Below are 24,543 nucleotides of genomic sequence, written 5' to 3'. Positions count from 1 at the left end.
GTCAGTCGGACGACCGATCCTCTATCGAGCGTCCGATCCTCTACGTCCGAACCTTCATATTTCTTAACTTCTCTTTGATTCAAATCTTTTCGATTCTCTTTTGGATCAATGACCTGTTCTAACAAATTTCTCACATAAAAACATTAGTCCAAATCTACATTTTGATTTGTTAATCATCAAAACCAAGGATTGATCAACCAAGGTCAACACCCGTTGACAGGCCTAGTCGCCAGCACTGGCGACTCTCCTCTTTTTTTTTTTTTAATTTCTTCCTTCTTGGGTTGGCCTTTCGGCCAACCTTTCATCTAGTCAATGTGCTGGCGAATTTTCTCCTTCCTCTTTTTATTTTTTTTGTGTGAGTTCGTTGCTGAAATCCAAACTTCAGCAACGGCGCACCACAGCAACAGCGACTGTCGCTACTCACCCACTCCAATTTTTTTTGTTCTTTCCAACAGATTTGGGTAAACCCTATTCATTCCCAAAAATTTAATACCCTAATCCTACTAATCCATATATGAATCCTCCTAAATCTCTTATACAAGCATACATATGTATATATATATAACATAATACACATCCGTGAAATCTTTAGAATAATTAATGCGACTAAAAGAACTTAAAAGAGGAGTTTTCACGTGAATTTGGGAATTACAGGTCTAGATGTCTAGTTGCCTGATGGATTGACAGAGACGCCTTATTCTCCTTCTCTACTCTCTGACGACTTTTGCTCTAAGGGGAGGTAGACAATGAAAGGGAAGAATGATGTTATTTTCTTTTTCTTTTTTTTGTTTTGATAAGGGTGCTAAACCCTAATAACCACCCACTAGTAGTTGGTTTAGATAAGAGTTTTAACTAGTATGAACCTTTATCCTATCTTATCTCATTCCTCTCCCCCAATTAACCCTTTAACATATCCTACAATTATTTTTTTTTCACTTTTACTCATGGTAAATTACCATTTAGTTAATTGGACAATAATTAAAAATTGAGCCCAAAACCGTGGGTTTTACATAAGGACAGAATGCAAATTAGTTTCTAAAACTTTATGTGAGTCGTACTTATTCGTAATGCAAATTTATACACAAGTCAGAAAGAGAAGCTAGCAACACAGTCTTATAGTCCCCTATCAACAAACAAGCCCTTATCAACAAAATCGAACAGAACCCAGAAAATAGAACTTCATAAAAATATAGAAATCAAGTTAAACTAAGGGTTGGAACTGAAAAACATGCAACAAGAAATAGATCTGACCTTAATGTTTCGAACTTTGTATGGTTCAGAAGAGATGGATTCTGAATTATGTAGGCATCTCAATTTTGATTGATGAATTAAAATTGGGGATTTTTTACAGACAAATGAGAGCTAGGTTTCTATTTAAAAAGAGGGAGGCAAAATTGACTGGAAAATGGAAATGGAGCCTCAGGAAGTCCCCTTAGCTCTCACATTGTAAGAGCCTTTTACGAAGTGAAAGTTTTTTCCGGTGAACAGCAGAGTGGGGGAGAGTGTGACTATGTGGGCCTGATAGCAGAACCACCGGATGAATGAAGAGGCAAAGGAGGGCCTGCATCAATCTATTCTAATGTCCACTTTTAGTCCTTTCTTATTCATTTTTTTATTTGATTTTTAAGTAAATGCATATATACGGTTTTTGTGAATAATTCATATAAATCCATTTAATTTAATGGTTTTACTTTAGTCAACCATTTAAAACCAATGCTATATTCAAATCCATTTAGTTATGAATTATATAGATGGATAAGTGGATCTCAATCCAAATTGCAACTTCTAATCCAAATGTTACCATTTCGTTCATTTTTCTTCATCGTCATCTATCCTTCATTCAGCATCAACGAAAACTCTGGCGAAACCAAACCTGTCCTCATCTCTTCTCCGACTTCGGCCATTGTCCTCAAAAACCAGACCAATCATCAAAATCATCTTCCACACCCAAAACCCCACCACAAAATCACACCACCATTACCGTCTCAATCTTCAACAGGAAGCATTGTAAGCTAACTTCTTGTTTCCAGGTTTAGCATCAGCTGATTGATTTCTCAAGAATAGGTGAATTCGCGACTAATTGTTAATATTTCCTATTATTTAATATTTGAATCCAAATAAACCGAAAGCAGATATCAGAGTTCTTGTGTGATGAATCCATAATCACGATACATTCGTGGCAAATATTATGCACTACAAAACCAAAATTTTTGCAAAGTTTTAGTCACGATTGTATATAAGATGCCTCCAAAACAAAGATAAATTTGTGGCAAATACTTTTCGCCATGGCTTAGGAGGCTTCTTAGAAAAAATTAGGAGTGTAGTTTTTTTTTTTTTTTTTGGGTAGCGATATATTGCCTTCATGCAATCTATGTATTTGCTTAAAATTAACTAAGTTGTGAAACGAGGACAAAAAAGTGAATCTATCACATCATGAATAAAAATTTTCATATAAAATTTAAGATCAAATTTGGAAAAGTATTGGATGTACCACATAGGCCATGTAGCATGTCACATGATTAATATTAATCACTTATCACCAAATAATAGTGGTGAGCCATTCTTTGTCTTGATTAGACACACACAGATAAAGAGTGACCCACCACATTACTTGGTAACTTTTGACCAGTATTAGCATGTTGTCGAGACAAGAAATGACTCACCACTATTATTTAGTGATGATTGGTTGATACTTGTGCACTACAAGATATGCTTGACGTCAGAGGAAATTGAGTACATCCAGTATTTTCTCAAAACGCTGCTAAAATTTCCAAACCTCACGACACCTGTATTTAGAATAAAATTATAAAAATGGAGTATATAGACGTAAATAGCAGTAGTTGGTTGATATAGCTATAGATATACAAAGCTTACATGAATTTACTAGATATCTCCAAAAGAAATGTACAAAGCTCCTGGGGTTTCGATAGCATTGGCATATGATCAGCGTGGACAATCTCTTTCACTTCTGCCACCCCAATGTTTTTAACCAGCCATCTTTGGAAATCTGACGGTAATCCTTTATCCTCAGCGCATATGATATAGGCTCGTTTCACCGAGCCATACCATTCTGCAGAAAACATTTTCCTCTTTGACAAATTCTCTTCGAGTAGGGGGCTTGGCCTAATCAACAATTTTGCCAATTCAATATCCTAAGAAACAAAACAAAATGTTTTAATTACTTCAACTTGCAATATTGCTAATGAAAAAGAAAAGAAGGAGCCTAATGAAAAAGAGGGAGCCTGTTTAGATTGCAATTTTTGGAGAGTTTTGGGAGAAAAAAAATACTATAGCACTTTTTGTAGAATGCAATGTATGTGAGATAAAAATATAATTAAAAAATATGAGAAAAAATATTCTTACAAAAATTTAAAAATATTTTTATAAAAAATACAATCCAAACAGGGCCAGGAATTAATGATCACAATAATGGGCTTACCTCGGTGGAGCATAGTTGATAGGCTTTGGTTGTGAGAAACTTGGGCCCAATAGATAGTGCTCGTCTTTGGGTTTTCTGGACTACCATAGGATAAATATTGTGTGTCTAATGTCTCTCTTGCTGGGTATAGCTCAAGTAGCTTTCAGAGAAGAATATAAGAACAACACAAATTGCAAGCAAAATTCAGCAAAAATGTATTGTCATAAGAGAAACTATAAACATATCTCTATATCTAATGGATGAGTCATGAGTTTGGTGTTAAAAAATTATGCCATTTTTGTTATTTCAGATATACCTTTTCAAGATTCAGCATAATATATCCACATCCTATCAGCAAAAATTTTCACTCTTATGTAACTACTGCCATTATACGCATTCGCCATGTAGACCTCCACTATTCAACAACCTATTAATTAGCTAAAACCACTAATAACCTTTTTTCTTTTCAAAAGTAGAAAAAAATGTTATACTCTCATTTATAAGACAATTAAAATTCTCAATAATCACCAATAAATTATATCTTTTTCTTTATGAATTTTTTTTTAATGTGCCTCTCCCACAAGTAATTAATAATGCATTTCTAGGATAGTGTCATTTATAAGACTACCAAAATTTGCAATAATCACCAATAAATTATATCTTTTTCTTTATGAATATTTTTTAATGTGCCTCTCCCACTACTATATTACTAAAAGGATTTCAAACTGAAAATTTTAATCTTTTATCTTTACCAAAAACAAATCAACATAGGATCTCAAATGGAAAATTAAAAATCCCTAACAAAATTAGTCAAGTGCAAGGCATGTGAACCGCTAAAAATGAACATTTTCGTCTATTATTTTTAAGATTGTATCTAATTTTGTTATTTTAGTAATTTAAATTCTCATTTTCAAAACAAAATAAAACTCTCATTTTCACAACTTTTAATGAGAAATTAGAAAACCCTAATAGACATACAAGAAACAAAATTGAATATGACCCTGAAGATGATGAACCAAAACTATCTAATTAGACCAAAAAAACTATCATTTCTAACAATGCATGTACGGTGTACGGTGTATGGTTTTTTCTTTTAGGGTCTATTTGTTTGGAAGGAAAATATTTTCCAGAAAATGTTTTTCTGATTTTCTATTGTTTGGTTGGGTTATTGCTTTGGGAAAAATTTTTCCTACTGAAAATATTTTACATCAGATGGTGTAAAATGACTTCCCATATAAATGAACTGAAGTTATTTTTCATATCCGTCTCGTAAATCGTAAGACTATCCATTCATGCTCCCCCACCAGCCTTAAGATTCAAAACAAAACCTACCACTTGTGCAATACCCCACTAAAGATTTGTAGTTTTCATCTCCTCCCAAACATTGGAAAAAAACATGTAGAAAGTAATTATTTTCCTAGATAAAATTTTCTATGGAAGACATTTTCCGTTGAAAATATTTTACGTTGAATCAAACGGAGCCTTAATTTTTCATTAAAGATCCTAAATTAGCCTTCTTTTGTAAAGGTAAAGGATTAAAAATAGTCATAATGATAGATAAAGGACTAAATTGGTCAAAACCCAAAAGTTGAAGGATCAAAATAGCCATTTTCCAGCTAAGAGAGGCGGCCGGTGTTCGAATCTCAGCCAAATCCGATATGCACTACTACTAGCTGATTGGTGATTTTCTTAGCACCATCCAATTATCTCCTTTCGTGTTTGTAATCTGTTTGATTTTCAGCCTGAATGAGAATTACAAATTAATGCTCACCGTCAGATCAGTTTGTACCTTTTCCCCAATATAAGATGGGGTATGAACAGCATCAGGCATCAAGGCTGAAACAAAAACAGCAACTGAGATCTTCTCGGGGTAGGTTTCCATGGCAAGAGCCAAGCTATAACCACCATAGCTATGACCTACTAGTATTACCTTCTCATCAGCTGGAATTGCAGCCATGAGTTCCATTAATGGCTCAGCATAGTCCTCAAGTGTGTGGATCTCGTGGATGCTTTTTGTGTTGATGCCGGAGGCAGATAGATCGACCGCCGTGACCCTGTGCCCGCCGGCTGACTCGGGCAATGGTTTCAGCTTGTACCAAATCCAAGCTCCATGGCAAACACCATGTACCAAAATAAAATGCTTCTGTCGCTTGTCACTGGAAATTTCCATCTTGTTAAGTTTTGATTTTTCAGAAGTAGCAAATGATCATGAGACTTCGTATGTAATGACGGTGGCCAACTAATTACTAATATAGTCTACGTAGAATTCAAGGTTCACACTTAAAAAGAAGCATATTTTATTTTATTTGATTTTTGGCAAACCTGGAAAAGGATAGAGGGGACATAAATCTTATCTCAGAAACCCAATTCTTTTACATGAATTTGTTAAAAAATAGAAAACTAAAGCTATCTAACCTAATTGAAACTTGAAAATTAGCTGGTAAAAAGAAGCATATATGGTCAACCGTACCTTTTTTCTTAATTGATGTAAATGGTTGATGCAACTACTTTGCTATCTACATCTTCTGTTTTCTTTATTTGCTAGTCATGCTTGTGAAAAAAAATGAATTCTTCCTTTAAGGCTAGCAAGTTTGCGGTCAACATGTGTGAGCTACAAGGACCGGCGCTTGGGTGGAGCTTTATGCTGATAAGCAGAGGTGTCAAATGGGTAAATCCGGTGAGTTTTGATAGATCATAATTAGCTAAATGGTATAATTGGGTCAATTCATTTATATTCATTTGATAAATAAGTCATCAATTTATACATATTTAATAAATGGATATGGATATACCGAATTACTCATTTATAATTCATGTGAAATTTTATTTTATTTTTTGTATGTTGTTTGATAAGAAATAATACATTTTAGTGTCATTAGATGGGTAAAAAATTCAAATTTATTTGTTTAACATCCACTAGAAATTGAGTTTAAATGTATAATTATTTTTAAATAGATATAAATGGATGAACTGAGTCAACTCGTTACCCATCAATTAAACGAGTTTAATTGGGCATACGTTGAATACAAAAAAAAAATAAAAGAAAAAAGAAAAAAAAAAGAGTTTAATTGGGTACTCATTTAAACCAATTCAAAATTCACTGCATATCCAAGTCCACTTATTAGTAGATGGATTTGACCGAATTAACATAATTAGGTTCAGGTTAACACCTCTACTCATAAGGGTGGATGATTCCTCCCTCAAATTGAGAAATATTTATAATTGTTCTTAAAGCTAGCTGTATTAGTAGTTTGCAACCCTTTGAAACCACAAAATTTATATATTTGCACCAAATAATTTCCAATATAGAAATGTCTATGTAGATTCTATTAAATATGCATTTCTTTACATTTAGAATGATAAAATTCTTTAAATAAATATAAGATTGGTGAACAAAATCATAAGTGTAATAATAATTAATTTAATTCAAACTAGGGTTTATTTTTAAATATCTATGGTCATAATATAAACAAGATAAGAACATTTTAATAAAGAATTACTAGCACATACGGGGCCTTTTCCTGTAGTTATTCACTATTTGTATATGGCTTCTTTTTCATTCGAATACGTATGTCTTATATTTAGAATGATAAAATCCTTAAAAATAAATATAAGACTAGTGAATAAAATCATAAGTGTAATGAAATAAAATTAATTCAAACTAGGATTTATTTTAAATATCTATGGTCCAAGATAAGAACATTTTAATAGCGATAGACTAGCACACTATTCCTTTACCTTGTGAAGAAATAGTTGGTCTCATCAATTATGGTGTAACGACATCTAAACTAGTGTGTTGGTGCTTGACAGATATTAAAATTCACTAAATTGCTCTACACAAAGATTTCCGCATAGGAAACTATTTGAGTGCCAATAACAAGGAAGGAAGATGAAAAAAAGGAAAATAAGGAAAGAAGAAAGAGATTCAAAGGATTCAAAGGAGTGAAGAGTAGAATGAAATGGAGAGTAAGAAACACTATTCTTGCATATATTTATATTAAACATAAAAAATATACATGATATAAAAATGAAATTATGAAGAGAAAGAATTGGAGAAGATAAACTTGAAGACGCAGAAACTAAACTGAAAGTATAGAAGCATTAACGACAACAGAAAAAAGGAAGATGACGGGAGAGGTGCTCAAAAATAGAAATAAAAGACAGAATCTTTAAAGTCATGCTTGGAACTTTTCTAGGATAGGTTTTTGAACCATAGATGTTTTAAATGACTATGAAGAGCCTCATAAATTTTTCTTATTCAAATTTGATGTCTTAATTTTCATATTCCTTCAAATATATCTTGATAATTTAATTTGGACTCGCTAACTTATGTTTGAAATTTTAAAGAGCTGATTACATTTATGTCCCCTATGGCTTGGCCAAACTAAAGATCTATCCCTAAGGTTAGAGCAAATAACATTAGCACCCTGTCAATAACAACATCTAAATTCCATCATTAGCAGCAGCAAAATGCAAAAATTGCCCCTCCTTCCAAGTTCATTGATTATAAAGCCTGATAAAAGAAAAACAAAAAACTAGGATTTAAAAGGGAAAAATTATTAAAAAAATTGCAGTTTGCATGAAATTTAGATTAAAAAAAAGAGAAAAAAGGAATATTCTCTTAATTACGTACCAGGGAAAAAGAAATAGAAAATAAAAAGCATAAGACCCATAAATAAAGGAAAAAAATTGTATATACAAAAAAAAAAAATCAAAAGAAAAATAGAAAAGAGGAAATACTTGCCATGAAAGAAGAGGGAGATCAATGAAAAAGGTGAGGGGTAGGGAACTCTACTGCTAATTTTTCCATCACCTTAACCTTCTCAACATCTTCATAAGCCATCCTTACCCACTGTTAAGACCCAATATGGGACTTGGAACCGACATCAGAAGTATGGGATTCTAGCGTGGAGTTTATATGATTTTGAACTCTTTCACTTCAACAGTTAGCTTTTGAGGTAGGTTCTCTTAAAGTTCATATCAATTGGTACTAGAGCCATCCACCATCACTCCCAGTTGCAATTGTGCAATGTGAGTGGTGATACTTGCATAGACGTACGATTGTATCTTCTCTTTTTAATCTATAGCATACGAACACAAAAATTGGATTTTCAACAGATACACAACTACATGTTGAGAGGAAAAATAGATATTGATTTGGATAGCAAGATCTATTTTACGTGTCAATGTTTGAGGTTAAATTTTGTTTTATTTTTTCTTTATTGTGTTCTTTGGTTCCATTTTGAGTTGCTTTCCAATTTTTATAATATGAAATTCAAACTTTATCCATTCATGAAGTTTGCCAACTTCATTTCTGTGAGACTATGGGTGAAGCCTGAACGTTGAAAGTAATGATTTTTGAGTGTAAAAAGTGAGGGAGAGGAACAAATAAATAAAGACCTTTGGACATTTTTTTTTTTAATAATGACCTTTGGACATTTTTGAACTTCCATTGCATATTTTGATGGCATCACTGACAGTTGAACAGTGAGACGCTTGTTGACCGGTAGGAGAAATGTATTTGTTAAAGGTTTAGTAGTTTGTAATTTGGTCTAACCTCAGGGATTGGTTGATAGTTTGGTCAACTTCAAGGGAAGTAAATATAATTGATCCTGTTTTCTTATACTATATAAGAACGAGTTTAGAATTAGATTTCAACCGCAAAGGTGAGGCTATTTTGGGAATGTGAGAGTGTTTGAAGAGTAATTGGAACATTGAGTACAAGTCATTATAGCTTTAATTTCACTATAATTACTTATATAACCTTTCAGACATTTAAAGTTAGGGGCATGTTTGGTATGTTGCAATGTTTGGTGCCAAATTGAGTATCAAGTACAACTGAATAAAGCTTGTGTTTTGATAGAATTACATAAAAGTCCTTTTAATCATTTATTATACTAACATCCAAGCCTTCCAATTTCCTGAAACCTTTCTCATCCGTTAAGAAATTAATTGGATGTTTACATAATTGGATTTTAATTACAATTAATTAACTTAATTATTATCTAAACAATCATTATCATATTTATGTCCCCATGTTTAGCCGATACCCTTTCTTCTTTTTCGGTTCACCTCTTTGGTTTCATTATGGCTATTAAATATTTGGTGGAATGCATAGCTTTTCCTTTAAATTGAGGTGAGTTCTTTGAGTTTGTCTTCTTCGATTATAGTTTTTTTTTTCTGATGATTGGTTTATTCAAGAACTCCATATAGTTTGCCTTTTGATACTTCTAATTCTAAAAACTGACTAATTGTATAATTGTTTTCCTTAGTAGATCTCTGAGATTCTGTCTCTGGTCAAAGTACAATTTGAGATAATGTTGTCACTTTCTAAAATAATCAGCAAAGCAATTTTATCATCTTCTCCTCCTCGGCCAAGGTATTATCTCTTTATTTAAGTCAAATAACCTTATTTCTCATGAACTTTCTCCTATTGTTCTTGACTCCAAGGATATGTTGACTACATTCCAGCAGTTATGGTTTAAGTAGTTATTTTTTCATGTAATATGATTTGAAATTCAGCTTGTGTTTATTTTAATTCGAAATTTTATGATTGTAAAATTTATTAACTTAGAATTTTGTACTTCATTGAAACTAAAAAAGAAAATTAATCATGCTACATAGTACCAAGATGTCATTTGCACTCTATTTGCTTTCCAAGTTATGATCTCGTTCTTGTATTATACTGTTTATATAGTTTCAAATACAAAAAATTTGCTTTTTTATGCTATCTAAAAGAATTTGTAGTGAATCTTGATGAGTTTAAATGCTTTAGCTACAACACCATTTTGATTGCATTGTATTAATTCATTTACTCATAATTGTATGTTGTACAATGAAAAATAATGTTTCTTGATTTGATTGAAGCAACTATTATCCATAGTTCAAACGAGTCAATTAAGTAGAGATGTTATATTGGATACTTATACAAGTAAACATTGGAAAATATCATTAAGCAGTTTCTACCTATAGTTTGCAATTCGAATTCGTATGAGGAATTTCTTCTGATTTTAGTTACCATTTTCTACAATTTCAAATTTAGAAAATATTATTTGCACCAATTTTTTATAATCAAGATAGTTTCAATTCAGATCTTTAACAATTATGCAGATTTGAACTTATTTATGAGATTATAAAGAAATGCCCCTAGCAAAAAACACCAAATTTGAATAGTTTCTACAAAATTTTGAAAAAGGCCACTTAAGTTTCTTATCTATCTATCATTTTTGGGCATTATTATCTTTGTAAGAAACATGTGATTAAGTCGTATTATGCCCACCAAATTATATAAATAGTTAGTCAAAAATAAAATTATTTTAGATTAGATTGGATGCGAAGTGATTGATGGATAAACTTGACTTGATAATTCAGGTTGAGCTTAAGTCGAGGGAGAAATCAGAAGCATTGCTTGAGAGATCTTTCACGAACATATATAGATTCGAGAGATGAAGGGTCTAATTGATACTTTAAAATGTTTTATCATCTTGGATAAGTTTTAGAAGAGACCTTTGGATACTTTTCAATTGCACTTCAAATATTTTTACATTTTCAAACTATCCTTATCTTTGCTGTTGAAATTCAAACATAACCTTTGATCACAACGGATTCTTATATAGTATAACGATAAGGATGTCTCATTGCACATTATTTTTATTGACTCACTATGTAACTTATGATTTTTCTATTAAAATCACATGATAAAATCATCATACTTCAATTCTTATACTACAAAATATTAAACAATAATTATTAATTATCTTGAATCACAAGCACCAAATTCCCGCGTCGCGCAGGCTGTCCCTCCCTAGTATATATATATATATCGAAGAGAAGTCGTTTGTGACTAAGGGTCCGTTTGGTAGGGAGTAAAATATTTTCTTCGGAAAAAGTCTTCCACTTAAAATCTTTGATAGGAAAATAGTTTCTTTTCTCTATTATTTTCTAGTGTTTGGATACTTATTTACAAAAACACCCAAGCCCGTCGTAATGATTGAGCCCATGTTACTTTGATTAACTTATTCCTTTTTTAGCATCCTTGTCGGCTTTTCTTCTATCATCATCGTCATCTATTTTCCCACATTTACATCTGTTGAAGAAACCAAAATCACGCATAGACATACTGATTATCATCACCAGCCTTCACCCAAATATAGACAACTTGAACAGTCCTTTGGATCTAGATTAGTTAATCTCCAGAGATTTGAGTTTGTCAAAATTTTTTGCCTTAGCATATATCTGTGTGTGCCAGAGACAAATAGAGGACAACGAAGAGGGTGCATACGCAGGAGGAGGAGGAGGAAGCATGGCGACGTGATCGCTTGACTTCGCTGTTTCCATTTCTTTAAGATAGGGAAAATAACTTCAGTTTCTTTTTTGCGGAAGTTATTTTACGCCATCGAGCGTAAAATCTTTTCCAAAAGAAAATATTTTCCTATGTTATAATTAAACCAAACACTTGAAAATTAGGAAAACATTTTCCATAAAATGTTTTCAGTCCTAACAAACAAACCCTAAATTAATAAGAAATTACATAAGTAAATTGATTTAAAACCAATTAAATGGTTATGATTGACCACCCGCAGGACATATAAAATCTCTAATTAAGGGGAAGGGTTGTTGTAATTTTGTTTCATGCTTTCTCAATAGGAGGTAGAATTTGTTCCTTGGGATAATTGTCACGTAAGAATTTGGCATGGGAATAAATGAGACATCTTGATTGTAACGACCCCATTTTCCCCTAAGGCGAACCAGAGGGGTCAACGGGCCGCCTGCCCAGCTCTCGCCAGGACTCCGTCAATCACTACAGTTCTCCAAAATTTACAATATAAATCTCAAATAGATATATCAAATTCTCCAAGAAGTACATATCACAAACGCTGCGGAATGTACACGTACGTCCATTCAAGTCCAATCATTCATTACAAACCATATCCACAAGCTATTACACAAGAGGCGATCCAAATTCAAACCGTACAAGGTGTAATCCCATCCATTCCAATTCCCCTAGCCCAACAATTACACAAACGATTCCAAATCTAAACTATACAAATTACAAGCCATCCAGGTACACAAATAACGTAATACAGCTCTTCCTTTGTTCGAAACCGGTACTCGCATAAACACATCAAACACGTAATGCAGTTTATCCAAGACTTGATAAGGACATATATATATATGTCATATATACATGAGAAAAGGTTCAATTGTACCCTTCAAAAGTACTTGAATTCATTTACATCAAAATTCCAAGTTTTCGAGGAGCAACTCAAAACTAGCTACATAACTAGCTCAACTCATTTCAAAACTTGAGTCCAGCAGTGTCCCTGTAAGGAAAACAAAACAACGGGGGTGAGCTTGCGCTCGTGAGGTACCAAATGCACAATTACATGATACGGCCAAATAACATATATGCATAAGTGCCTTCGTTCAAACATCCATTTATAAAAGGATACATTCGGCCCTCAAGGGCCGTTTCCAATGTCCATACTTGATCGTATTCGTTGACACTCCGTCAACCATGGAGGATAACCAAGAACCGTAGACACCTCTTCTCACCATTTCCTTCCACCATTCACCCCCTAATCGGGCCCGCACACCTCATAGTTTCAAAGGGTAATACTCGAGTATACCACAAGGTCGAGGAGTTAACACTCCACTCGCCTATCAGTGACCCGAAGACTCGTTAACGAATCGCCCAAGCCCTTGCCGGCTCGACTCGATTAACGGTCCAAGGGAATGAGCTCAGTTTTCACAGTAATAATAGGGCATTGCCCTAACAGATATCAAATCACATATTCATGAAATTTCACAGTCCAACAGTAACAATAGTGCAAGCAAGTGGTCAAGAGCGGTAAAGTACACTCTCGACCTATTCAAGTCATATAACAAGTACATTGAACCATTTAATGATACACTCACCAAGCACGGCTCACGAAGCTTATTCGGCAAACCTCATTATCTTGATCAAGTTGGAATCCTAAAACCAAATATCAAGTCAAGCAAAGGAAAATTCTAACATTAACAAGCTTCTATTGCCTTTGGCATTTTAAAGCTACACCCATCCGATCGAAACAAATCTTATGGCGTTACAAAGCTAAAACATATGTCAACAAGGGTATCGAAATCTCGAAATCTCGGAGAGGGCAGAAAACTGTCCGCAAAATAGGGTCTATGAACAGTCAAGGGTATTTCAGTCAATTCACAAGCTACAGTACTCCAATCAATCTGAAATTTTGCAGGTAACTAGCTAACTCATATATCTACAAGTTTCATGTTTTGAGCAAGAGCCGAATCAGTCTTTAACATGGTCAAATGTACAGTACGAAAACAGGGCAGAAATAATACAACAAAAGCTGAAATTACACTTCCAAGCCAATCTTTGCAAATAACCATCACTAACCACAATTAAGGGCTAGAAATCCTCACTTAACATGAGACTAGCCTATACTAGTCATGTACATGCCAAAACAAGGATGAATGAACTTAAACAAAGCTTAGAAATGTCACCATTATGGACTCTTAACAACCCAACATCCAATTTACAAGAATTTCCATAAATTTAATCAAGATCCCACAACTTCAAATCAATCATATACTCTCCAAAAATGGGACAGCATTACCCCTTAATTTAACACATTTCCAACCTACCATTCAATACCAAATATATATCAATTCAACTCCATTTGTACATACAATTTATAGACTAGTAAATATACTCAATTAGGGCCACAATGCCCCTCAAGCAAGCCAATTAGAAGCTTATAAGCCAACTATTAGAATTTTCCCCAAATCGAAACCCTAGAAACCGGAATTCACACCACAAGCGTAAATTTTCCGCAATTGATCACAATTAACGCATAAAAGCTTCAATTAACACCATTTCAATCCATCAATCCAATCCTAATCATAACTTTCATATAAAATCAGGAAAATACCCAATAAATCAACAATTCACCATCAATTCCTTCAACCCATGAAATACTTCACAATATAACACATTTAACCACCACAAATCATTAATTAACCAATATTAGACCAAAAGGAAACTTGTTTATGCCACTTACCTCAAATTCAAGAAAACCATCAACATAGAGCCTCCCCTCCAAAAGCAATCCATCAAAAGCTTTAAGCCACCATAGCAAGCCCATGTGTGAATTATTGTCCAAAACCACCGGTGAAATCACAAGATTTAAGAAGAAATCAAAACTAGAAAATGGAAGAGTTTTTCTCTTTCTCAAGGCCTCGGTTGAGCAACAGCAGAAAATGAAGACAAAAGACAGCAAAACATGATATTTAATGAAGGAAACAGCCGGTCAAAGCTGCTGACCGGCTGTGCCACGTCAGAATCCGGCCGGAATCTGGCCGGATTTCCGGCCGGATTCTTGGCCGGATTCAAGGCAGAGAGCTCCTCAATTTTTTTCCAAAACGGCTGGGCAATCCGGCCAGCTATCCGGTCAGAAACTGGCCGGATTTCCGGCCGGATTCGGCCCCCTTCACATTTCCAAAAATTTTTCTTCTTTTCCAAGTTCAAAAATGGTGCTATTCCGCTCGTTCAACAAAAACTTGTATAAAAGGAAACCCTCCTTTGGTCGGGGCGTCACATTGATGGCTGCAAATAGTGAGTGTATTGGCAGCTGACAATTCTTGTTAGAACTGTGCTTAAATAGGAGAAAGATAACAAGCACAAAAGCAAAGAAGAAAACAAGAAAGGGCTTCGAATCTTCTGTCCCCAAATTAGTCTCTATCCCTTCTGTCTCTTCTTTGTACAGCTGTCACGTGTCTCTAATTTTTTGATAACTCAAACTCAAACAAACCGATAATAATCAATTAACAAGTTTACTCAAAACCAATTAAACCAATTCTTCTTTGCGTAGTAGTATTTTTTTTATTAGGGTATTATATTTTGTCCTGCCCAAATGCTTAACCAGAATAATCATATAATCATAGGAAATCATACATATGATGATAGGAAATCAAATTTTGGAATGAACTTGAAAATAACTAGATATAGTCTTCATATTTTGCTGTTTGTTTGCTTGTTGTAAAAGTGTGAAATTTCAGGTTGTTTCTTGATATAATGCAAATTTGATGTCCTTTCTGTGGTTTTGAAATTTCTAAGGTGTAGGTTATTCAAATCACTTAGAACTTTACCAATAAGTTTAGAATAGACAGCTAGACATTATCTTAGGCCTTACAAAAAAATAAAAATAAATACAAAGGACTTACTTGGAGAAAGACATCTTTTATTTAGCAGGACTCTGGCATCAATGGTGTTTTAGGAAACTAGAGAAATAAAAAAGAAAAAAAAGGAACCTCAATTATAAGTGAGAATATATTAGGAAAAAAGAGATACACGATTTTATTATATAGTAACATATGTATATCTATATGTATTTTAAACAATTTGTGTACTTTTTGTATTATGATCTACACAGTTAGAAGCTAGAGTAGAATATGATGCTATTTCTGTAACCTGTACCATAGATCACCAGCAAAAACAACTAGCAGCAAGAATGACGTGATTATTGATTTTCATAATTATTTCTTCATGGAAAATCTTTTAAATAGCATCAAACTAGAGTCCATACATTAAAATTCAAAGTGAAGAGAAAATGGGAACTCCTGGGAGAGAATATCCAGCATCCACAATGAAATGATTGCCCGATACATAGCTTGAGGAGTCATGAATTAAGAACCGAACAAGTGATGTCAAAGCTGGGTCTGATGTGCCAAAGGTTCTTAATGGAACTGTTCTCTCTGCCACATTATTAATCCAGGGCTTTTTTACAAGCCCTTCGGTCAATTCAGAACTGAAAAGTCCAGGGCTTATTGAGTTCACCCTGATTTTGTACTCTCCCAATTCCAAGGCCATTATCTGTAATTTCGTTGTATCACCATTAAATATATAAGTGATATGAAGCGGCGAAAAAAATGGCGACTTGAAGAATGAAGAGATAGAAAATGGACATGATATTGGTATATATCCTCAAATTTATTAGTGGTAAATCCTTAGAATCTTTTAATCATATGAAAGATAGATATACCCCTATATTTCGTTCCAATCAAATTATAGGAGTATTTAGGACGGTTGGAAGTGTATTTATGTATTTTCACATGATTAAAAATACCAAGGGGAATTCCATCAACAGATAGGGAATTCCAATAATAACTAAAACAAACCGGCCCTGAAAGAAAAATAAAAACTTTTAAATAAAGAAAGCCATTCTTTTGGCAACGGATCTTCTGTCCTATATTCTACACTACTCTCTGTTCCACTTTTTATTATATTGATATTTCTCTTTTATAAAAAATCATATTTTAGTTCTTTTTTGTTTCCTTAAGATCCAATAACTATTAATTGAGTAAAAAATAAATACAAAAATTTCAAAAGAGTAATATATAATAGAAAATTAAAAAAATACAGTAGAAAATTCATAAAAAATCTCATTTTTTATTCATTTGATTTTTTGAGTTTGTTTAATTTTGTGTATTACCTAGTTAAAAATATCAAATTGAGTTATATAAAAGGTTTTAAATTATACGATACGTGTGAAGACAAATCATATTAGTACATATTTACATGAGGCTTTATACGTTAACTAGTTAAATCCCTGAATACACTTACAATTTCATGCTAAGGCAACCTGATTATCAACATCAATCCAACCGGTTGAATCCTTTGAGCACTCCCAGTTTAAGTTTAAAAATGTAGGATGTAACAGAGTACAAATAATAGAGATAATTTCAGAAACTCCTCTTGAGGTTTCTAACAGTTTCACTATCCTCCCTTGAGATTTTAAAAATATTATTAATCTCCCTAAAATTAATGTTCTTTTAACAAATTAGCCCAATTAAAAAAAATCAACAATAAAAAAATGATTTCAAGAGTGAGAAAAACACTTCATACCAAAAGTATCCCGTAACTTATTATTAGTTTGTTGACTTAGAATCCAAAGGGAATATTAGTTAAAATAAAAAATAAAGACTAAACTCTATCATGAGCATAATAGAATTTAGCAACAATGACTATTTTTCACCGAATTGCATAAAATAGCAAAATCAAAGTATTGGAGAGGAAAACTTATTAATTTGGAATCAAGATTTATACGTAAAATTCCTAAACTCTTAGTATCAAAAATTGAAAGATTTTGAATAGGAATTGAACAAGACAAAGTATGGCCTTTTCAAGAAAAAACATCACAATAGATGGCTAATGATAAAAAAAAATATAAAATATGCTAATATATGTTTTTTTTTAATTATTTCTTTAACTTACGGGGTCCATTATTTCATATGATTAACAAGAAATTTGCATCATTTGTAATTAAAAAAAAAAAAAACAACTCTCAAGCAACGTTTGGGTTAATAAAAAGGGTATGATTTTAATGGAAAAGCACATAAATGAAAGTAGAAAAGTTTTTTTCTAAACATCATGCCTGAGTTATGTATAAAAATAAAAGAAAAAAAGCACCAAATATTTTGGAAAAGAAAGGAAAGAATAGATTATGTGCAGTTGTATTTTATTCGTAACTTAATAAAATCTAACTGTAAGCATATTTTATTACTTTATCCTCTTTTTAGTGTATTTTCATATTCATCTTGTTCATCTTTTGAAAAATTTATGAAATAATAATATTTCAATAGGAATTTTAATCTTTTTTAGGAGAAAGAAATTACAAGAACTACTAAAATATAGAAAAGAATTTCAAAATGTTAAGAATTATTGCTATAAAATTTAGTATTCAAGATTTTCAAATTTTTTATATTATTATGGTTAATTTAGTACAAGTGACTCAATTGTTTCTCTCCATATAAGTACGTAATATTTTCTAACTTGTAAGGATAGTAAAGTCATTTGACCATTCATGAGGTAAGCAATGGGCCACAAATGGTTTATAGGGGAGGTAAGTAATATTGTCAAAATTTTAGGGAAGGACAATAAAATTGTCAAAAATCTCAAGGGAGGTGTGAGGACCCGAAAAAATTTCTTATTTTTATTGAATATTATTGGTTTATTTAAATATTTATTCACATGTTTTCTCCAAATAATTTATTTCAACCATTTTAAATCCATTCATACGGAACAATGTCTTCCTTATGTTTTTAAAACGTTCCGTTAGCAAATTTAATTTTTGGAGGTTCGTTTAAGTGAGAAATAATGAGCACATGTGTTTCGAGGTAATATTCTACTTGAGAGTGTAATTATCTTGGAGAAATTAAGAATGATCAATAGTAGATTAAGAAAAGTTAATTGAGAAATTAAAGGTGAATAAGTTCTAATTAAGTGCTTACCGCTCGCGCGTCGATAGTTTCCGAAAGACGCACTGATGCAAATTTATTGGAGATTTGAGGAAGTAATACTAGACTCATGCAAGGACTCACAAATTTTCCTATTTTAAACCCTTATTACTAGCCCATTTAAATATTTAAATGCCCGTTCACTCCGAATATTTTATTCTAACCTTTTTAGACCTAATTACATGGAACTATAGCTTACTCATATTTTTAAAGTGACTTGTTTCAAAAATTAATTTTTGGGAAGCTCGTTTAGCTAGGATAGTGAATACGCGTTTGGAGACAATAACCGATTTGAGAGTACAATGAGCTTGAAAATTTGGAGACTTATACACTAGTCTTAAAATAGGTATTTTTATGTTTAAGTACTCAAGTATTAGTTAGTGAAGCTATCGTTATAAGAATTTCTTGAAAGTTCCACTTTATCGCACACAAATCGGGAGTACGCGTTTTTACGCGCGCGATTTAATTGAGGAGCTTAAGACATTTATTTGGGGACTATTAAGAGTGAATAATAATAGTATGAATGAAAGTGCATTAGAGATTTAGTGCACTAGTGAAACAAACTCGAGAGAAATCGAGCACGAAACGCACGCGTGCGCGGGCGGGGAGAGAGTTGACCTTTGGGGAATTTTGAGCCACACATTAAAGCTTCTCAAGGAAGCTTCATTTGCATCAAACACTCTCTCTCTCTCTCTTTCATTCCAGCCGGCCACCAAGGAGAAGAAAAACAACCAAAGCTCTTCAATTTTCTTGCACCATTTCTTCACTAAATTTCCACCAAATCACCTCAAACTTTAACCACACTTTGTGTGAGAACCCGTGAATTTTCTTATTTTCTAGACTTTATTTTATTTCATTGCACGCCTTTTCTATATTTTCTTTATTAGAAAAATTTTCTAGATAATTTTTATGAGTAAATATTGTTCTAAAATTATTTTTCTATTATTAGTTAGTTTTTGAGAAATTAAGAGCGTATATTGGATGTGAGACCCACTAGTGCGGTAAGTTCGATAAAATTCGGCCAATTAGGTTAAGTTGTGTATACCGGGTTTAATTTATCAGGTGTTAAGAGATAATTAGAGGTTACTAGATGGATGAGAGTTGGAGAGACAAAAGGATAGTTTTGAATTAAAGAAAGTGACAAGTGTCACTTTGTGACTCAATCTTGACTTTGACTACTATTCATGAACTTTACTAAAAGCTTAAAATTGACAAAAAAATCTTAATTTTCTCCATTCCTATAGCCAGCCCTCTCAACAAGAAAAGAAAAGAAAGCTCTCAACTTGTTTCTTCCATTTCTTGCACAAATCTAGCAAATCAACCGTTTAAACTTTCAATTTCTCCATAAAAACCCTTCTCTAGGTAGGATTAAGGTTGTTGGTGAAGTGATTTGAAAGAGAGTGGTGCTAAGTTGGCTCTTTTCTTGAGGTTGCAAGGTGAGTAGTTGAGGAATTCCTTCTTTGGTTTTGATAATGTGAAATTAATGACTTGTGTTAGTCATAGAGTTGGTTTTGTGCAAGATTTTGTGACTTTTGGTGGAGATTGGTGAATTTTCATAATTATTCATGATTTTTCTATTTTTATCTGTTTAATATTGGTTGGCCATGTATGATGGCTTGGAATGGTCTAGAATGAAGCTTTGATGCGTAAATTGTAGCGATTTACGGAAAATTTTCGCTTTGTACCGAAATTTCCAGATTAGGGTTTCAACTAAACCCTGTTCTTCCCTGTTCTATTCGACTAGGTTGGAGGCCGAATCAGCCTTGGGTTAAAACATGAAAGTTGTAGGAAATGATGTTTTATAGTTGCCTGTAAATTTTCAACCCAATCCGAGCTCCGTAACCTGTAAAAAGATAGAAATACCCCCAGACTGCCCTAGGTAGAGTTCGGTGGACAGAGTTGACACTTCACCCAATCTGACCGAGACTTTTCACCCTGATCCTTACCAAATTATAATTTGGCCAAAACACAAAAGTTGTAGTGCTTGTCTTAGCTTTCTAATGGCCCTGGAAACGCCCCAATTGGATTTCGGTAGCCTGAGTTATGGTCGTATAACCAGAATGCGGTTAGCTAACCTGTTTGTGCGATTCTTGTTTGGTACATTGAAATTTTGACCTAGCTACACTACGAACTAGACTGAGTGGTCTTCAGTAAAGTTGTACCCCTTTATCTTAGCTTCAAAACGGTATAAATTGCACACCAATCCGATAAGCGTAGTTTCGGTTGTGTCCGATACGCTAAACGACGTCAAATCTGTTTTTCGGTTTTAGGGCTTAACTTTCATTTCCGGACTTTCCCTAGCTTAATTTTGTACTTATACGTTCCCATGGGGCTTTATTTTTGGTAGTATGTGGATTTGGTTTATGACTCATAATCGAGTCTTACTGTGTGTTATTGAATGTTTTAGGGCGTGCTGGTGACGCAATGCACTCGTCGGACAGAAATTTGTGATTTCACTTTGTGTTTGCTTGGTGAGTGTACTACTCACCTGATTGATATTTCTTGGCTTTGTTATACTTGAGATGTATGATTGGAATGTTTGTGTTTACTGATGATACTGGTTGAAACGAGAGTGTACTTTACCACTCTCGTACTCTATGGCTTAATTGACTGTTTACTGTATCACTTGAATTGTCTTGTTATACTTGAATTGGTGTTGTTTGGACGTGTATCCAACGACTTATACTGTTGATTCTGAGCTCAACTCCATTGGTGGTCAATTGAATCGAGCCAGCATGGGCTTGGTCGAGGAAATTGATAAGCCATGGGGAACTGTTTCTAAGGAATCGATGGGTACGAGACTTTTGATTCCGGTATACTCGAGTATTACCATTTATTGAACTGTTTGGAGTTTGGGCCCGGTAGGGGTATGTGAGGTGGAAGGAATTGGAGTAAAGTGGGGGAGTAAAGTGGGGTCTACGGTATTGGTTACTTTTATACATTGACGGAGCGTCAATGAGGTGAGATCAAGTATGCCAAAAGTGGAAAAGGGCTCTTGAGAGCCGACCGTATCCTTTTACAAATATTCTTGGAGTGTGATGGTTGTTGTGCTCACTTGATGAACTTGTTTGCATAGTGTATCATTGTGATTTTGTACTCCTTGAATGCCTGAGTGATGGTACCTCATTGGGCGAAAGCTCACTCCATTAAATTTTGTTTTTCTTACAGGGAACAACTTTTGAAGACTATGATGTTTTGATGTACGAGTTGAGCTAGTTTTAATATATTCTTGTGTAAAGCTCCTCGATGGTTGGAAACTCTGAATGTACTTGGATCCCAATATTTTCCTTTTATTTGTAAATTGCAAACATATGTGTATAAAACTATTTACCCCTGTTCATGTATCCTATTTGGTTTGGAAATGTTCATTCTCTAGAGTTATGTAACACTATTAGTAGTTGATTGGTTTCGGTCTGGTGGGTGACGTGGCAACCACTATTCATTGGCGGGTTCGTTTTGTTTTTTTTTTTCATTTTGCGATTTTGATTCGTGTAAACGCACTACTTTATTCCGAAACGTCTTAGAATGTATTTAACTGCCTCGTTAGTCCTGGCGAGAGTTGGGCAGGCAGTCCGCTAACCCCTCTGGTACGCCTTAGGGGGCGGTGGGGCTGTCACACTTTGCAATCTGAGCAACTCAAGCTACAAAAAGAGATTCAAATCCACGGTTTTTCTTGAACAAGGAGGACCGAAATTTCTGCCTTAATCATCTAAGAAAGTAAGTGACGATCAACCTTGCAAATCTTGACTTATGGATGTTGTTTAGCACTTATGAGTTCATAATTTCTTATGGGTAGCTTTAAATTGTTGGAAAATTGGTGAGTGGACTCTTTGAACTCCCACTATGCCTTGATGGACTGATTTTGTGAGTTTTGATGTTAATAATATTGGATTAGTACTTAAATTAGTAGAAATGAGTGATATTATGGATGAAAGCTCAAAGGAAGTGAAGGGGAAAATTTTTCCATTTCTGCCCCTGTGAATGCCGTGACCTTTAGAGCATTTTTTTGAAGTTCTATTAACTTGTTTATGATGTATATAGTTGTATGAGTTGTGTGGAAAGTTTTCACAAAAAATTACGTGATTTTTTTGGCCAAATATGGTGATTTCGAAAGTTCATTCAAAACTGGAATTTTTCCCGTATTGCTCTGGTAGTGTTTTTCAAACAGCTATAACTTTTTACTCCGACGTCGAAATCGAGTGCTGTTTGTGGCACTGGAAACTAGACATTCCCATATTTCCAACGGTATAAAATGTACATCCTGATTCCACTTGAGTGATCTGAACCAACCTTGTAAAATTGCCTGTTCTGTTTCTCGTTTTACTGGAAGCTCTGTTTTAAGTGGTGAGTTGATACCCAAATATGAGCTAGTTGTGAATAGATTTCTAAAACTATTTCTTCTAAGAAATTGTAGCTTTATGAATCTAGTTTTCAACACCACCAACCACGTTCAATTCCAAGTTTAATTGAGTGAGTTATGGCCGAAGTTCGAAACTGATGCAGTGATTGAAAACCCTCTTTTGGCTAGTTGATGCCTTAACCTTGAGTGGGACTTGTTGTTTCGAAATTCTTGGTGTTATTCACCTACTAAACACATCTTGGATGCTTCTTAGATATTGTCTACCTAAATGAACCATATTTGAGATGTTTTCATTGGTCGAATATTTAGAAAAGGAAAATTTGCATACAAAGACAAATTTGTCTTGGAAATTCGTGGGACTTTAGTGATTTTGTTAACAGACTTTCCGTATGTATTTTTATAGGAAATTTGACAGAGGAATAGCTCTTATATGGTAGTATAATACTACTAATTTTGGTGCTATTATGAGTCCGTTTCGATGTTCAACCAAAGTCCCAACTTTCGTGAATTAAATCTGGAATTTGGCCTAACGGTCTCACTTTTCAGCAACTTTGAGCCGCCATATCTTGGTGCTCAAAACTTCAATTCTTGTTCCGCTTATTTTGTTTTAAACTTTGATTCTAACTCTAATTGTGTTTCAAATTTGAGAGGCTAGTTCAAATTCCGTGAATTTTGTCGAATTTCCAAAGTTGGCCTAAAACAGACCCCTAAACTGCCCGATAGCCTAAAACAGTAATTTTGAGCGAAATTTTGAATGTCTTCCATTTGGAATCATGGAAAAGTATCTTCTAGAAACTTTTAGTACTTTGGAAGAAGTTTCCAACGGTACCAATTTTTCCAATTTTGGACTTTTAAAGAGTGAGATACGATTTTTCAAAAATCTCGTATCAAAGCTGAATTTTTCGAAACTTAAGGAAATGGAGTTTTTCGAATTCTCCTTTTTCCTTCGATATCACATGATCGTTTTACACTTGAATTTAGAGATGAAAACCAGATTTCTCTTGTGCTTTAAAACCCTGTCTTTGAGCCTCGATTTACGAGTAAATAGGGCTCATTTTCATGAGATTTTATAAGATTGTACTATAGTACAATCTTCTTCGATAATTGGGGTTTATGAGTGATAAATTATTATTAATTGTTCAGGCACTCAAGAGGACCTTCAAGGGTATCTCACGGGAGACGCCTAACTTATCGCTTGTACTTGCTACTTGAATCACTTGGTGAGTGTCAAGTGTGTGAAAACGTGTTAATTGCTTTGATAATAGAATATTTTGAAAATGCTGAGTCGAGTGTGTACTGTATCACACTCGTTCTCATTTAAGTGAAGTGTACTTGAATTTCGTGACATGAAATACTTGAATTGCTTGAAGTGACTTGTTAAGTGAATTTAAGTGAAGTGTTTAAGTGATTATTTATGCTATGGCTGCATAAGTCGATGGGAGTGAATCTCCTCGACTCTTAAGTGTTA

At 33.7% G+C, this 24,543-nt stretch overlaps 1 pseudogene; it reads right to left on the bottom strand.

Moving 5' to 3' along the window:
• Positions 1–2,798: 2,798 nt before the first annotated feature.
• On the bottom strand, positions 2,799–5,689 carry LOC113750181 (annotated as a pseudogene).
• Positions 5,690–24,543: the final 18,854 nt, after the last annotated feature.

The sequence above is a fragment of the Coffea eugenioides genome, chromosome 1, assembly GCF_003713205.1.
Source record: "Coffea eugenioides isolate CCC68of chromosome 1, Ceug_1.0, whole genome shotgun sequence".
NCBI classification, from domain to species: Eukaryota; Viridiplantae; Streptophyta; class Magnoliopsida; order Gentianales; family Rubiaceae; genus Coffea; species Coffea eugenioides.
This window is presented reverse-complemented; position numbering and strand designations above follow the sequence as displayed.